This window comes from Columba livia, chromosome 3 (genome assembly GCF_036013475.1).
Source record: "Columba livia isolate bColLiv1 breed racing homer chromosome 3, bColLiv1.pat.W.v2, whole genome shotgun sequence".
NCBI classification, from domain to species: domain Eukaryota; kingdom Metazoa; phylum Chordata; class Aves; order Columbiformes; family Columbidae; genus Columba; species Columba livia.
Window position 1 is genome coordinate 87,335,255 of NC_088604.1, and position 17,080 is coordinate 87,352,334.

The 17,080-nt window shown below is 48.8% G+C and overlaps 1 protein-coding gene across 3 annotated transcripts in view; it reads left to right on the forward strand.

Annotated features, from left to right (window-relative positions):
• The window catches only part of RSPH9 (radial spoke head component 9), a 161,796-nt gene that overhangs the window by 102,781 nt on the left and 41,935 nt on the right, over nucleotides 1-17,080 (forward strand). Inside the window, exon 1 of one of the 3 annotated variants that reach the window (XM_065058069.1) lies at nucleotides 11,788-12,085. The exons of the other annotated variants lie outside the window; for them this stretch is intronic. The gene's annotated coding sequence lies outside the window, so the exon portion shown is untranslated. Of the gene's footprint in view, nucleotides 1-11,787; nucleotides 12,086-17,080 lie in introns of those variants that run through there. 3 annotated transcript variants of the gene reach the window in all.

A 17,080-nucleotide genomic window follows, 5' to 3' on the forward strand; every position in this document is an offset into this window, starting at 1 on the left:
GCCCCTGTATTAGCTGGAGCTTCTTGTGTAGTGAGGCTGCTCCTGGGAGCCTTCACTTGAAGGACCTCTGTGCTCCCTTGTTTCCTGTTTCAGAGAAAACCTTGACTGCGCAACGGCGTGGCTGGGATGGCTGCTGGCATGGATTAGGAAACCCTCCCTGTCTGTCTGTGGGGTTCTAGGTAGTGTACCTGCTTACAACACGCGTTATAGACAGGACTCATTTTCTGATGCAATGTAGACTAGAGGAAGGCTATAAAAGTCCTTGCTGTCTGCTTGCATGTAGGTTTATATAGCAGTTCTTCAAGACTGTAGCTCTTGGTAACTGTTAGTTGTAGAACACAACTCATGCACAGTTTGCCTGCTTCTTAGCTTCTGCCAGGCAGATCCGAACTAGGAAAAAGGAAGAAGTTTTTAAATGGTGAAGGCAACTCTTCACTGGGGCACTGTGTTGTAGGTGATGGTATCTTCTCTATTTCTTGATATCTTTGGCTTGAAACTGGATGCCCTTCTGGAAGCTACATCTTGCTAGATGCAAATATTTGGGATCAGTAAGGGAAGAACTGAGACTCAGTTTCACAGCTTGCTTTAGGTATGAGATGTCAGTCCGTTTTGGCCTGAACATCCGAAATCTGGGCTTTTCCCCCCATCTAAACACAGCAGCATGTGGTGCTTTGGAGAGGGTCAAGATTTGCTGGGGCTAAGGACCAGTGACCATGTGACAGATCCTCATAGGCAGAAGTGCTTTGCTCCTGCCAAGGATAAGCACTGACATGGGGCTCTATAGGGACAAGGCCACCCTGGGGTACAGCTGGGCTGCATTTTGCTGTGTGAGTAGGAGCTAAGATGTAGTGCATCTTAGTAACTCCACTAAACAAGCTGATGCCGTGTCCTCCCTCTTCTTTAAGTCTATTTTGGAGCCTAGGTCTGTAAGTATGAGGAGATATGGCTTTCTGTGCAGGGATTCCCATGCAATACCAGCTCTGACAGCTGGGCAACAGCTGGTTGCAGATGATTGCCAGTGTTAATAAAGGAGCCTATGTGATGGATTCCCTTATGTGGGGGTCACTAAACAAACAGAGCTTGAGGAAACTCTGCCTTCTCCAGGAGCAAATACAGCACAAAACCTTGTCTTGTTCTGACAGGCCAGCAGCGGGTCCTTCTCTGCTGTGATTTGCAGATAATCCCATGTGCAACAGCTTCAGAAACTGATCTGGTGAGAGCAGTCCCTCTGTGAATCCCTGACCAGCCTGCTAGCTGCAAGGGAAATACGGGTGTTGAGGAGCAAGATGATTCCTTGGGGGAGTCCTAAACGGTTTTGTAGTCCCTTTTGGCACAGCCTGGGGCAGGCTGTGGCAAGGTTCCCATTCTTCATGTAATTGTAGGCAGGGATATGTGGATGTAGGGGATGGGAAAGCTTGCCCATATCTCTCAGGATGGACCCAGATGTATTATGTTATGTCTTAAAAGGGTTGTGGGAAAGGGAACAAGCCATAATTTCCACTTTTCTGCATCCATGGGCAGTGTAGCCCTTATACTGGCCCCTGGCAGTCCCCTGTGCTCCTGAGGAGAGCTTTCCCTCTCTCTGGGACCAGGGTCACCTCTGAACAGCCGGATCTCCTGGGGGTCTGAAGGATAGCCTTCTGAAACCCACCAGACACCCCCTCTTGAAAGCTAGGCCCTTTCTTGACAGCTGTCATGATACCTCCACATGAGCCACTTTGCTTCAGAGCCTCGTGGTCAAACACAAGGGTATTGAGTGACGGTAAGGGGGGAATCTTCTGTGATCTCCCTTCCAAACCCCCATCTCTCCATTGTTCCCCATCCCCCTTCTCTTTGCTCTGGGTCTCCCTGACCGCTCTCAGCCTGCTGTCCCTCACCAGCCTGGCTGTTTACCACAGCCTGCCCACCCCTCGTCAGCACTGTGGAAGCTGGAGATGGAGGCCAGAGCTGGGCAGGGGGTTAAGAGGCAGACTGGGAGCTGGCGGCTGTCCCCTCCTGCTGCTGGAGTGAGGGAGGGCAAGTCACTGACCTCCCAGCAGGAGTGACACAGGAAACCCGTAATTACATGCTTGTGACAGCAACACTGGATCATCTTAATCATGTTGCTGCCATATCAGAGATGCTGCCCCTTGGGATTAAGGAAAACAAACAAACTGAAGTGGCAGTGACAGCAGCAGCAGCTCTGTCCAGTGATTGCCCAGCACATCCCAGCACTGGCTGCCCCAGCTGTGGGGAGAGTGTGATGGGGGCTGAAGGCTCAGTCAACAAGCTCATCCTTGTAGATCCTGGTGTATCCATTGTTTGCCCTGGCAGATTGGAGTCCTCTCCCTTTCTCAGTGGCTCTCAAAACACATTATGGTGGTGGCTGACACCTCCACCACCTCTTTGAGGTCACTCTACTTTTTTCCCTCCTGTGTTTTAAACCAGTAAGCTGGGGCACAAAATAGATTTACACAAAGCCATGCAGGGCATCATTGCCAAAAATGGGCTTTGAGCACAGCAATGCTGCTTCCAGAGCCTGGTGCCCAGACCCTTGCTCTTCTGCCTCAGTGCTGCCCATCAGCTCTTCTTCTCCACTTTGGAGGAGCCCCGGTGTCCTGCCCTGCAGTAACCCTCTCCACTATGCTGGCTACGTTTTTTTTCTGGTGATTGCCAAACTTCTCCACTTTTCCAGTATGAACTTTGCTTGAGCAGTTTCCCATCCTTGTCTCCTTAGTGAAGTGACTCCACCTCTGTTCTCATCCCCACCTATTGGAAAAAGTTTGGACATCCTTTTAAAATACAGATTTTATATCACACTGACCTGTCCTGCAGAGCAAATGGAAGTTAGTAATGCTGAGCTCAAACTACTCTTCTGCTACCCTAGGCTGATCCAGAAGAATTTTCCTCTATTTCAAAAACTTTCCCTGCTTTCATGATTCAAAAATGTGGACTAGCACTTTTGCGTATTGGAAAAATACAAAACAGCTCCACCCCTCAGCTTTCCTTTTCCTATTCCGTTTTGAAAGCTTAGTCCTTTTGTTAAGATTTGCAGTCCCTGCAGTGTTTCTTCTCCCCTCACCCACTCTTTCCTCCACGGTGGGAAAATATCCCTCCTCTGAGTCCCCATGGTGTTACTCCAGCACCATTCCCTTCTCCCTGGGACCTGAGTGGTTGTGTCAGCCCCATGGCAGGGACATACTATGGAAGGACCCAATACATTTCCCAGGGAGAGGCAGCCCAGTTAAAAAATCAGAGTGGATCAGCCTCAGAGTGATGCAAGATTTGTGGGGCTGGCTGCCTTGGCAAATGCAATTAGGGAAGACAGGGTTTGGGATAATTCAGCATTCCCTCCTCAGCCCTACAGTAGAGTCCTGAGGTGGAGGAGATGCCGTGGCCTTACTGAGCTTTGCCGGATGGTGTTGCAGTGGGCAAACCCATGCCATGTCCTTGGGAGGGCTCCTGTGCCCCCACTAACCAGTGTCCAGGAAACGCCACTGATGCCAGTCAGAACGTTCCCCTTGCTGACTGCCAGGTCAGCATGGGAAACAGTGAGTTTGGGACTTGGGAACAAACAGGTCCCTGGTGCATCCCCAGAGACCAAGGAGGGGAACGAACCCCAGACTGGGGGCTCCGGGCTTCAGCCAGCCCCTAATCCAGTGTACAGCTGAGAGGATCAAGAGATAGAAAGGTTGCTCGCTGTAAATCCTTTTGAAGTCGGTTCCAACTCTTTTGCTGGGAACTCGCTGGCCTGCATGCCAGAGGGGATGCTAAGCCGGGGAGCCACGAGGACCAGGGGTGTGCCCCCCCGCAGGGTCTTGGGCTCCAAGAAAACACTCGCTTGACCCCAGGGGCCACTGCTACCCAAGTGCCCCAAAAGCAGCAACAAATGATGCTGCTGGGGGTTGAAAGCATCAAGCTTGGTGAAACTCCTATGCCAGAGCCCCGCAGCCCCACTGGGAGGGTGCACGAGGGTCCCCAAATACCTCTTGCTGGGACAGCTCAGCTGAGGAGACAGCCAGCATGGGGGTGGCTGGGTGGGCATGGCTCCAGCCCCGACCCTCTGTGGCTGCGGGTTGCAGGATGGCTTGCCGCTGGCTCTGCCCTTACATAAACAAGCTTTGCTTCCCTTGCCTTTTCTCTTAATGAATTCCTCCTCTCCCGGCTGTTGTTTTTGGCCTCTGGCTGACTCTGTGGTTTTCCTTCTCCAGCACGTGATGCAAACACTGCTCGCTGGCTGCTTACTCCAGGTGATGGACACCTGTAGCTGGCCCCGTGTCCTTAGACGGGTCAGGGTTGGTGGCACTGGGTCACGAAGCCAGCACTGCACTACAGCCTTGCTTCAATGCTTCCTGGGCTCTCTGCAGAGTGTGACAGGCTAGTGCGTGGGGGCATGAACGGGGCTTTGTGAAAGGAGGCAGCGCTCCCTGAATTGATGAGGGCATGGGGATGTAGGAGAGGAAAGGGAGATGGAGGCAATGGGCTTGCTGTGGGGCCAGTCCTTTCTGGAGCAGCACGGGCTGGGTAGCCAGAGCAGTGCTGCAGCCCCACTGCATTTTCCAGCAAGGCAGGGTTAAAACAGAGAGCAGCCACCCTGTGTACTGGCCCTTAAAATCCCACACGACCAAACTGAAGTGCACAACAAATTGATAGAGTAAGAAAAAATAACAGTAAAAAGCATCCCTGTTTAACAGCCGTTCCCCTCCTCCCCCACTTCCAACTGCTTACCCTTAAAATTCCTCTTGGGACGCAACTCTAAGCTTTTCTCTGAAACCACCAAGACTAGAAACTGCCTTTCTTTTTCGGACAAGCCCTGAAAAATTTCTTCCGTCAGTGAAAGCAGAGGCTTTAAGGAAAACCCATGCTATCGCAAAACCTATCCTAATTTGGGCACCTCTGCCCCCTGCCTCTTCTCTCGCTGTTGCATGGGGCAGGCTCCTTTCCACATCTGTCCTCCCCAGCTGGTATCTGTCCCTGAGGCCACTGCTCCCAAATTGTGGCCCAGCACTGTCTGGCTGTTGACCCCTCCCAGTGCTGCCTGCAGCATCCAGCCTCCCCAACCCCTCTCTCCAGCCTGTGGTTTTTATCCTCCCTCCTCTTTTCCATGAAAATGCAGAACACAGCCCCACTCCCTCACCTCTGCGTGCCACAGTGTTCTACAACTCAACCCTCTTTTTCCTTCTTTCACAGTGTTTCCCACAAATGCAGGTTTTGCACGATCTCAGAGCAGACACTGCAGAAATGCCTTTGCATGAAGCAGCAGTGCTAATCACTGCTAAATGGTATCACCTGTAAGGGACTCACTCCCCTGGGACAGGGCAAAGCAGGTATAAGGTATAGTATCTATCTCTGGAGGTGCAGAGTAATTTTCCCAACTGGGTGACACTGAAGGCCTTGTTTAAAAATAGAGAGGGGAGCCTGAATCAGCAGGGGCAGGGCATGTGAAGTAACCCAGGTAAAACTTTTCCACTGCACTGGGTGCTGGGCACAGACAAAAGGCCACACCTACGGTTTCACTAAACTGTCTCACCTGATCTGGCATCGCTGGTTACTGACCGATGCTGGCTAATTCCAGCCCTTCAAATCCTACCAGGAATTTCTTCTAGTATGCATCAGCAGTGCCCTTTGATCTGCCTGCGGACAGAGCAGCCGGGGGTCCCGGGCAGCCCCTGCTTCTCCCCATCCCTGGCAGCCCCCCTGTGCTGTGGGACGGCTGGGAGGACCGATGGGTGTGGGGTCTTCTGCAAGGGGAGCTTGGGCTTGGCGTTGACCTTGTCCCATTTATCTGAGTTATGTAAGATCTTCCCGTATGGGCTGCTGGCTACGTGACACCTAACTATGTAGGCCAATGTGACAAATGTGACCGTTGGTTTTGGGGGAGGGAAGCGGGCAGGCTGGCGCTGTCTCAGACCCAGGCGGGAAGGGAAACAGCTGGATGCCTTGCAGCAGGGTCACTCCTCAGCTGACACAAATTTCCCTGTCCCACTGCTTGTGGGAGATGCCCAATTTCAGCTGAGCTCAGCACTCCTGCACCAAGGGCCTCTTTTCAGCGTGAGAGCTGCTTTAATAAATCAGCATGTTCCCTCTTGACCATCCTGTTTAGGGCAGGAGGGGAGAGAAGACAAGAGGGTAACTCAGGGACCTAGGTCCTTTGCCTCTTCCTCGTGGTTTCAGAGTTGGGATAGGATTTCCCCGTGGTTCCTTCAGAGATGGTGTAGTTCCTGCTGGAGCTTCAGTCTGCATTTGTGCCAAAAGAGCCAGGTCAGAGAGCAGGGGCTGTGGCTGCTCCCTAGGCTTCAGGGCACAAATCCCTGGCGGCTTTGGAGGCCTGAGCCTAGGATGAAGCTGGCAGCAGATAAGAAGCTGGAACTCATGGTTAGCATTGGGGTGGTTGGAATAAGAGTGGCATGAGGAGCCTGCAGGCTCAGGCAGCTGTACATCACAGCGGTGCTGCCACCAGCTTGCCTGCAGAAACTGGTGTTGGAGTTCACCTATGTCCTTCTTGCCTGTCTGCCCCACCAATGAAACATTCATCCCCTTTCTGAGCACTGTCATGGAACAAAAAATTCCCAGACAAGACAAGGGCTCTTGTTCTTCTGCCTCTCCCTGTATCATGATGAGAGTGCTCCATGTGTGACTGCCCGGCACTTCCAGTAATGCAGTGGATGACTTCCCCCCAGAATGTCCTGGGTCCTTCTGGGTATGCCGTACCCAAAATTAAGAGGTGCTGTTAGAGTTCCAGTTTCCATTCTAGGTGCAAGGCACTCTTGCCCTCTGCATCGCAGTGCCTCCAAACCACAGCAAAAATATTTGGGTGAGGAAGAGGAACGGAGAAAGCACCACTGAGAACAGATATTAGTCTGGCAGCAAACCAAGCTCCTTGCAAGTGCCTTCAGATAGCCATGGCTGTCGTCTCTGCCACTGCTATGCTTTTGACTGGGAGCGTATTGGTCTGTGAGGGGTCAGAGCTTTGGACCCCAGTGCTGGAGGCATGGGGGGTGAGGGTGCCACAGCCAGGCACTACTGATCTGCAGGCCACTGTAGGGGATGCCAGGCAGCTTTCTGATATGCACAGATGACACAATGGCATCAGATGGGATGGCATCTAGGAGAGGGCATATATTCATAAGTGGTATTATAAGTCCGGCTGATTTGCCACTGCCCACAAAGCACTTTCTTCTGGAGGAGCCTTATCCAAGACGTCGCTGCTGTGGAGGTTAACAAACAGCTCCCTGGGGTCTCTGGCTTTCTTGGCCACTGGTGGGTAAACACGCAGCCTCACATTCCCCTTGCCTGGCTGTGCTGAGGTGCCCCTGTCCCTGTAAGGGCATCTGAAAATCCAGTCCATGTGGGACCTCTGGCCGGACCCCAGGGCTGGGTGCCCCAGGCACCCTGCCATGCACAGGAGGTTCAGCTCAGCAGGGCTAGAATTGCTCACAACACTGTGAGCTCCTGATGGGTGTTCCTCCTGCATGTCGGTTTTCTATGAAGGGAGCATCCTACAACATTTGCAGTGCTTCTGTGCCATAACTTGGTGTCAGCGTGGAGCTAGGCCTTCAGCAGCACTGTTTCTTCTTACCATCCTTGAGACCACCCTTTAGCCTGAGACGTCAGTTTTGGTTAAGTCAGGTCCATGTCAGCCTTTTTGGTTTTAAATGGCAAAGTGGTTAGGGGAAGTCTATCTGAAATGTGAGACATGATATTTTAAGAAGTCAACTTGTTAATGTAATTTCATCTTACATAGTAAGTGAAGATGTGTAACCTGAATATAAAAGCTGTATAAGGAGAAGCCAGCTCCCCTCATGAGAAGCATCACTAAAATATTTTTTGGGACGCCTCTCGCCCGTGTTTCCCCCTGAAGACGTACATGCAGCCCTCCTCACTTTCCCTCCAGACTGTGGCCCCTCTAAAGCAAGTGTCCCTGGAACTATTTTTTGCCTCCTCTGGGCTTGCTGCTGGTGGGAGATGGGGAAGGAGCTCCAAGTGCCCCATGAGCGGGGCGGGCTGGGGCTTGCTGGCAGCACTTGGGCAGGATCTCCCCGCTCACCCAGTTCATCTACGCCACAACCATATGCTGTTATTAGGTGATTATGTTTCGGTATCTTCATTGTGTAATTAGTCACATGCTTCTAAACAATGTAAATAACCCCTAATAAGTTAGTAACTTAATCATTCAGTAATTACTTCCAATGTCAGGAACTTTCCACACAGAGCAGCAGCTCCTTGTAAGTTTGTTTTTTTTTTTTTTTTTTCTGTGTTGCAAAACCAGCTCACATCTCTGTTTCTTAGTTTTCCTAACACTCTGCAAGCTATTCTGCTGGTAAGCCTCCTGACTTGGGTGGATTTTCTCACCAATTAATCCAGAAAATTTGGCCCCACTGTTTTCATATTACTGCTGATATTTTTTTTTAAAAGAGGCATGTATCAAGTTTTTCTTCTATTTTTAAAAAAATTTACTCTAGTGTTGATAGTCATGGATGGATCCTTGGCCCTATTCTTCTTTGACCTTGCTATTTTTGGAAATCTTTTTCAGGGTAAATATTTAGGCCAAATTCTTACTTAGGCAGAAGCTGCTTTGCACTTAACAGCAAGGATTTCAAAATGGCTGCGGCAAAAACTAAATCTAAAAAACCCTAAATCGGTTTATTTTTCACACTTTTATTTTTTTCTAAATAAAATTCCAGCCCAAAGAGTCACCATGAAAGGTGTGGGGCTGTGAACCCCGAAGTCTTAAAGACCCAGTGGCAGACATGGAAGCTTCACCTCAGCTATGCTAGATTTTACTTTTTTTATTTTTAAACAAAGCTCATGAAGTTTTTTGATCCTGATTTGTGCTTTTCAATGCTTGGGATTCATTACTGTGTTAGAATCATGCTTTACTCTCTGGGGTGCTTTTTAATCAATGACATGTCCTTCTGCTGCCAACATGGGGAGGGGAGCCCAGGCCCTTCACTGGCTTCCCCTTAGTGTTGCCCATTCTCTTGGCCTTTGGCATTTCCCATCATGGCATTGGAAAAAGAGAGCTCGAGCACTTTTCAGAGCTTCAACTTCTAACCATGGCCATGCTCTTACTTCTCTGTAAAACAGACCATGCCATTCTATTTCAGATTTATGAATTGCTGATAGACGTCCTTGTCTTTTTGACATATTTGTGTATTTCTGGAGTGAGACTGCCATGGTAGATAACCAGAGGAAAGCAGTTCTGTTTGGGAATGACTTAAAGCTTCCTAATTAGCTCTCAGTCTGTGTTGGGACAAAGCCACAATATTTCAGCAATTCTGGCAGGGTGTGTGCTGTGTCAAATTTCCATTTTTTTGGTGTGTGAAATGCGATTTTCAGACTGAAACTTACGTTTTTCAGAGCTGGAATATGAGGGGTGCATGCTAGTGTTTGTGCCTCAAGACATGCCCGGATTCAAGCCTCTGCCCAATCTCATTTTGAGCAAAATATCTATCCCTGATCAAGCACAATCAGCTATGGGATGAAGGCCTGGGTGTTCCCTCTGGCACTGACCACTGGGAGTCTGCTGCTCCTTTCTGCCCCCACCAAGCAAAAAAGTGCCTGTGCACAGGGGAGGAACAGCTGTGCTGTGTCACACCAAGGGTTCTTGGAGCCCAGCAGCCTGTCTCCAACAGTGGCTGATAGTGAATGCACAACAAAGAGCATAATTTGAAGGCAAATGTATAGTCACATGTCTCCCAAACGTTCCCCAGCTTCCCTCAGTTTGTACATTGGGGACTTTTTGAGGCATACCTAGTGTGGTTGTTGAGGTGGTGTTTTTGTGTGTTTGTTGGTTTTTTTTACCATATGTTCATCTTGCTGTTTTTTGAAACCCTGTAAACTTCTAGTACACAGAGCATCCTGCGGCAAAGACATCCACAGTGTAACTACCTGTTGTGTAAACGGACACCTCCTACCGCTTGTTTTGCTTGTCGCTTTCATTTGATGCCCCTGGTTCTTGTAATGCATGTTAACAATTTCCTCAGATGAGTTTTCACTGAGGCCTACCTGCCTTTCATGCTTTTGGTTGCAAATAAATACACTGCGGTCTATTCTCACCCTGGGGAATGGAAGGATGTGTCCTCATCGGGCAGAGGTGTGAGTCTGTCTCCTCTTTTATGTGCCTTCTAGGCTCTTTCACAAAAACCTGGGAGCACAACACAGCTGCTACAAGCTTTTTTTTTCTTTTTATTTTTTTCCTCATGCACGTGAACAAAAATGCTCGGAGCCTCGAACCTATGGGAGTAATTCCCTGTCTCTGCATAGTGGTTTGGTATGTCTTTCCATTAGGTATGGAGACTCCAGTGAAAGCCTGTTCTCAGTAGGTGGCATTTTCTATCAGAAAACAGCTTCTGCCAACAAAGCGTCCCCAAACACTGGCCCTGAGATTGCAATGGATATGATCTAGGACAGCACACAAACACATGCTTAACTTTAATCCACATGTGCTTAAATGCCTTTTGAATACAACTTTGCTCTGTGTTTGTTGCTAGATGTCTGCTAAAGGACCAACAAAGCCCAGCTGCCGAGTTCCTACTTCACATTCCTCTCTTTGAGCAGCAAAGCTGGCATGTATACTGTTTTTAGGATTCCTCCACATGGCCATTGACACCTAATGCAGGAGTTTCCTGGGTGATAATCAGCTTTACTAGCTGTTTTATATAAGCAACAACCACCCTGGGTGGTGCTGGATCTCTCCTGAGCTGCTCCACAGCCACTTGGCCACTGGGCTTCTCCAGCAGGGCTTCATGGTATCCCCCCAAAACACGCTTCTAGTCAGCTCTGAGAGGCAGCCCATGTTGCTGCAGGAAGACGTTTCCCTGTGGTTGTAGCTCCCCGTCTGCGTGCCACCGTGCTGGGACATGCTGTGGGCGGCGTGTCTTGGCAGCAGAGGAGTGGAGCCGTTCCTAGAATGCCAGCGATGCCGTGCTGTGGGCTGCTTGGCTCTACCTGGCGCAGTTTGCGTAACAGAAACTGTCCGTCTGTTATCGCGCTGGAGATATGAAGCTGTGATTATGGCCGTTGCAATAATGCACAGCCTCCCTGCTTGGGTGCGTTCAGCACATGGTGTTTGTTCGTGTTCATGTGCTGGAGACACACAGCACTTAGGAAATTTTAGCACGGTGCTCCATGAGATACTCTGCCAGGGAGTGAATGCCTCCTGGTTGTGCCTCGTGTCTGGAGCTGCTACAAAGTTGTAACGTGGTGCAGACTCTGGCCCTGGTTGCTGCCTGGGTTTCTTACCACAGAATCACAGAATCACAGAATGTTTGGGATTGGAAGGGACCTGGAAAGATTATCTAGTTCAATCCCCCTGCCGGAGAAGGAACACCCAGATGAGGTTACACAGGAATGTGTCCAGGCGGGTTTTGAATGTCTCCAGAGAAGGAGACTCCACAACCCCCTGGGCAGCCTGTTCCAGTGTTCTGTCACCCTCACTGAGAAGTTTCTTCTCACATTGAAGTGAAACCTCTTGTGTTCCAGTTTGAACCCATTACCCCTTGTCTTACCATTGGTTGTCACCAAGAGGGTGACAAGGTATCAAGGTATATAATAAATACAAAGCACAGGGTATTGTTTTTTATGGTATCTGAGGCATGGAGTGATTATGATGGGGCATCTATGCGCCGGTCCCATTGTGACACAAGTCTGCCCTGCTTCCCTCAGTAATGCATGTCTTACAGCTCAGGTAAGTGAGAGGTTATTCACAGCTCGGTGCCCACCAGCGTTCCCAGGACCTTAACTCCCTCACAGAATTTTCCACTCCTTATGTGAGGCAATTAAAAAAAGAGAAAGGGAGAGAGGTCGGCACTCTCTGGGACAGGGAGCCAGCACAGCTCACCGATTTCAGAGTGTACTGAGGGGTAAGGAGCCAAACGGAGCTGGTATTTCCCATTGCTTCTTGCTGTGGATATTTTCCATCTGCTGCTGGGGTTGAGCTGTGGATGAGTGGGACTTTGGCAAGGGACAGGGCAGGAAGCAGGTGTTGCACAGAAGACTCGACTAAACGAAGGGGCCTCGGAGTTGGCAGCTAAGGCCAACTTGGTGAGATCTTGGCTGAGTTTCTGGTTGCCGTGTGGATCTGAGGAGTCACGCCTGCAACCAAGTGAGTAACACTTCCAATCATGTATCTGGGACAGTTCAGCCTTGGTCATGTTTTTAAGCGGCCCAAGAGTTTATGATTGATTATTTGTCATCTCAAGTGATACATTTATGTCTTGCCTCCTGATGAACTCTCAGCACTTTATTTCTTGCGAATCCCCAATGCTTCAAAATAAGAGTTCACATAATTTTCCTGAGACATGTTTGTCACCTCATTTATGGTCTTGGATGTTGAGTCTCGTGCATCACCTCTTGTTGCTGACATTGGAGGATGAGCCTCACACTTGGAAAGTGGTACTTACTGGAAACAGGATTTCCCACAAAAAGCTAACAGCATCCCTTGCTATTCTTGCAGATGTGCCCCACAGTAAAAGTCCTTGGCTGGGGCAGACCAGAGAGGTGAGCACACAGAGGGTGAGAGTGCAGCCAGGGTGAATTCCAATTTCCATTCAAACAGAAACCTTCAAAGTATTTGGGCCTTCTAAACAGGAGTGTATTGAATTCTTTCTTATTAGATCAGCGACACCGGAGAATGCCTTGCATGTTCTCCACAGGGATTCAGCCTCTTCTTGACCTATTGTCTAAACTTTAATCAATGACCTTTAAAAAGAACAGCTGAAATTCAGTCAGACACAATTAATACGTACTTTGCTTACAGTTGACAGACATGCAAGGTAAGAATGAGGATGTTAGCATGTCAGCCATGCAAATGAGAACTTTGGCACGCAAAAGTATTCTTGGCTGGTTCTGATGGTGTCCTAAACCAAAGGACAAACCACAGCACAACCCTCAAAAAATGTTCTTCTAATGCTTCACAAGTCCTGAGATATTTTGAGTGCTTCCATCTTGTCGTGGCTCCCATGCTTGGCACCACAGAGGCCTGGTGGCTGATGTACAGACAAAAACCTCTCCAGCAGATGGGAGCTGTTGGCTACTGAGTACTGACAGCCAGTGGCACCTGGAGGAAGCCTCACCTGGCTTAATGGAAGGTGTCAGGCCTGGCTATGTGGCACATCTCACCAATTGCTAGTAGTTTCCCCTGTCCCGTGCATGTTGTCAGTACCAGTGACCTGTGGTTGTACATTTTCAAAGAGAGACTTCTTAAGGCTTAAATAAATCAGTTCCCATCCTTTTTTATTGGGGTCTTTATGAATGTGAGAATTATATATGTGTAAATACATATGTATATATTCCATTAGAGGTACATTATGTATTTTTTTTTTCCTCAGATATTTCTCCAGAAATGAAGGCTTGCAAAGTCCTGACCTATCATCTTGTGCTATTAATGTTACAGTGGCCCACCTATCAAATTCAGGTTCCCATTCTGGAAATGTGAAGCAAATCTTCACTAATGTCAGCCTCCACCCCAAAGAGAAAACAGTTTATGTGAAGTAGATGGACAAACCCTGAGTGAGAAAATAAAAAAAAGCAAAATTGTTTTTCTAAGATCATGCAGAAGTTCCTGGAGAGAGCTGGGAAGGGGACTCAGGTCTCCTGACCCTCAGACCAGAGCTTTAGCTACTTGACAAAGCCCTGTTTCCCTGAGTGACCCACTAAAATCTCCAGAGGTAATCTTCATCTTCAACTTGGTCTTGAAATTCTGCAAAAAGGGTCTTTGAAAAAAGTTGAGTACTTGGCAAACAATTTGCATAATGGATTTCTTTGGGAACATTTTGATCCTCTTATGGGCTGCCAGCAAAGCAGATACAAGGTGGAGTTTTTGATTCATTCACTCATGAGAGAGTGAAGAGTTTGGTCAAGTAAGGATGGGCCTGCTCAGGTGGCTCTGTCTGCATGCTAGGATGAATGAGGCTGGGACTTCCTGCTGGGTGAAGTACACACTTAAGGTCAGCACAAAGGAAGAAAGTCTTCTTTGTTTGCAGGATATTTTTAAAACTCATTTTCCAAAGGAAACAACGCCTGTTTGGCTGTCCATCCTTCCCTCTTCAAGTAGCTCTGCAACATGTCACCCAGTTTCAACCACATCTGAAAGAGCAGTAGAAGTTTCAAAAACACTAACTTGGTGGCTGCCAGGGCAGATGAAATGATGCAAACCAGTGATTTCTGTGGGAAAAAGAGGGAGAACCCAGCTGTTGTACCTTCTGTTAGACATCAGCTGGCCACACCATCACCACATGTGAACATGGCCCGCTCACCAGCAGGTATCTAGCTCTAGATTATGCACACTGCTATTGTCTCTTACACATTGTGGGGGAAGGGTTAATGCAAAGGGTGAAGAGAAGGCATCTGGGGACAAAGGACACCCCCTTTTCCCCAGGAACTCTGGGCTTTTTTAGCCCTCTTGCTCAAAGGGCAACTTGTTTCCTTTATGTGAAGGCAGTGCTGAGTTTGGCATTTTGATGTGAGCCTGGGAGTCCCCGTTTCCTGCGGGAGGGAGTTCCAGCATCCAGGGCCAGCTCCAGGGCATGGTCTGTGTCCCACACACGTTCCTCCCTCCATTGTTCGATGGTGGTCTCAGCCTGCCGGGACACCATTGTCAGCAGTGGCCAAAGTGGATAATGAACAGAGAGAGAGCTGGGAAGACAGAAAAAGTCTACCAGGAGAATAATGAATGATGGCCTCAACCATGCAAATAATAACTGGCTGCTTGAAACACCAACTCAAATGAAAACAGGTCGGGCAAGGTTCTGAGAGCACTCAGGCCAACTATACATTGCTTAGGGCATGCTCAGCACACCATACACATTCATTAAGTAAGCACTGGCCATCGGTGTGGTGGAAGAAGCCCTCAATGCCAGGATGTTCATTCAAAGGCATCCGGGACATCCAGCCTGTCTCACCACAGGAGCTGTCAGGCACCACTAAGTGAGGACACCCAAGGACTTCCTAAGCGAGAGTTACGTGACTGCATGTCTGAGCCAAGGGGACATGTCAGACTGGCCTGGCTACTAGTCCATGAGAGCCTGAGAGTCTGCCTATTAATTTCAGTGACTGGGATCAGATCCATGGTTGGAAGCTCAAGCTCTCTGCAATGAAGTGACTGTACCCTGGGGCTGCCTTGTGCGTGGCCTTTCCGTGTCTCATGCTACCTGATAGTTCAGATAAAAGCCCAATTCCCCTTTAAACTTTTAAGCACTTTGTAAATTATCAGATGGCTTTAATCTCTCTCTTTTTTTTTTTTTTTTCATAAGATAAAGGACCTTCTAAGCCCCAAACTAATTGAGTGGCTTTGGTTAAGTCCCTCTTCAGCCCATCACCCTGAGAAATGCTTTCCAACGTGATCTCAGCTGGAGAAGGGTTCAGCTGTGGTGGTGGGGATGCACCTAAGAAAAAGCTTTGGTCGGTTTTTGCTCACAGAGGAAAGCATGGAAGAGCAAGCAGTGCATAGTGATGTATCAACCTCTACAGTCCTTTAATTTAGCAGGACATGGAAACTTTGTAAAAGCCTGCTGGAGAGCTGGGTGTTGCTGGTCCTGCTGTAGAAACTTCCCAGAGCTGTTTGCGTCTCTGGTTAAGCTGATCCAATGCTATTCATTTAGCAAGCTCCTTTTGGACATGGTTGTTCCACCTTGAGCATTCCCTGTGCTCCAAAGGGACATGAGCATCAGACAGAGTGGCCTCAGGAAACCATTTTGGAATTTGTAGTTGAGCATATCCGCACTATCCAAAGGATTCCCCTCATGTTGAGGGGCAGAAGGATCCCATAGCACTTGCCCATCCACTCAGAGCAGCTGGTATTTCAAGCAGACTTACACAGAGCTGTTCATGAGTGAACTGATGCCTGGGAGCCGTCTGTGGGAATTATCTGATGAATAGTTTCATAAAACAAACAGTAGGGATTGAAAGAGAGAGAGGGATGAGAGAGTCAAAAGAGAGATGTCTGAAATGGGGCGAGATGCAGCAGGAAGAAATTACTCTGCAATGAATTATGTGATGGGGACTCAGCAAAGAGTATTTTTCAGGCTGTGTCCCCCAGGCATGAGGGAAGGCTCTTCTGGTCCCACCTCTTTCATCCTCAGAAATTGTCCCACGCCTCCTAGACAGTCATCCAGATTTACAGCATCCAGTGTAACAGAGTGTGGTTGCTGTGATGGCAGCCCCCAGCACTCGGGGCAGGCTGAGGATGAGCATAGTCCTGTCTGCCTCAGGATAAACTGTTTGTAACCCTTGCAGAGAGGCTGGGCAGCCGGCACAGTGCAAGGCTTGCATTGCAGGGAGATCCCAGTCCTGTGCCAGGTCTCAGCAGAAGACATAGACAGGGGGGAGCAGTCATCAAAAGAGGTGAAGCATTGGATGGTGTTAGTGTTAACTCAGGCTAGGAAGAAACAGTTCACGCTAGGGATTTTACGTGGCATAACAAGGCATCATCACACTGGAGTCAGACTCTGAGTAACAGGATAAAATAACTAAGATGTCCCAAAGCCATTGCAGTGGCGTGCAGAACGTGGCACACATCCTCCAGCATGCCCTGTGTATTCAAGGAAACTAGGGGGGAGACCAAACCACTCCTGTGCCATGAATGAACTCACATGGGTCATTAGTACATGACAGGAACAGGCTGACAAAGGCAGGAGAGACCTGTTCACAGAACAAACAGCCATGGTGTCACAGACTTGATCCTGATCCTTATGGCAAAAGTAGGCAACACCTTCAAAAGTTGAGAAGGGAATTAAAATGTGTGGCTTTAATGGATGCTAGAAACCAAGGATGCAGCACCAATACTGGTTTTACAATTTTCCCCAGCTTTCCACTCTTCCACTAGTCCCTTGCTATTCCCCCATCAAGAACTTCTGCCTCTACTTACTACATGGAAACTAATAGCCTTTACCCCCCTCCCTTGCTAATATTTCCTGCTACTGTGGATGCACTAACAACCCCCTTTCCTTCAAAACAACTAGCTGATTGACACACTGAAGTTAAACTTGGAATGCTTGTTTGCAGTCTGTACTTAGCTTGAGGTTTGATGTGTCTCTTTCAGACCTGAAGAAGAGCTCAAGCTCCTGACAAATGGTCTGTCTTTTCCCAAATACATCATTTG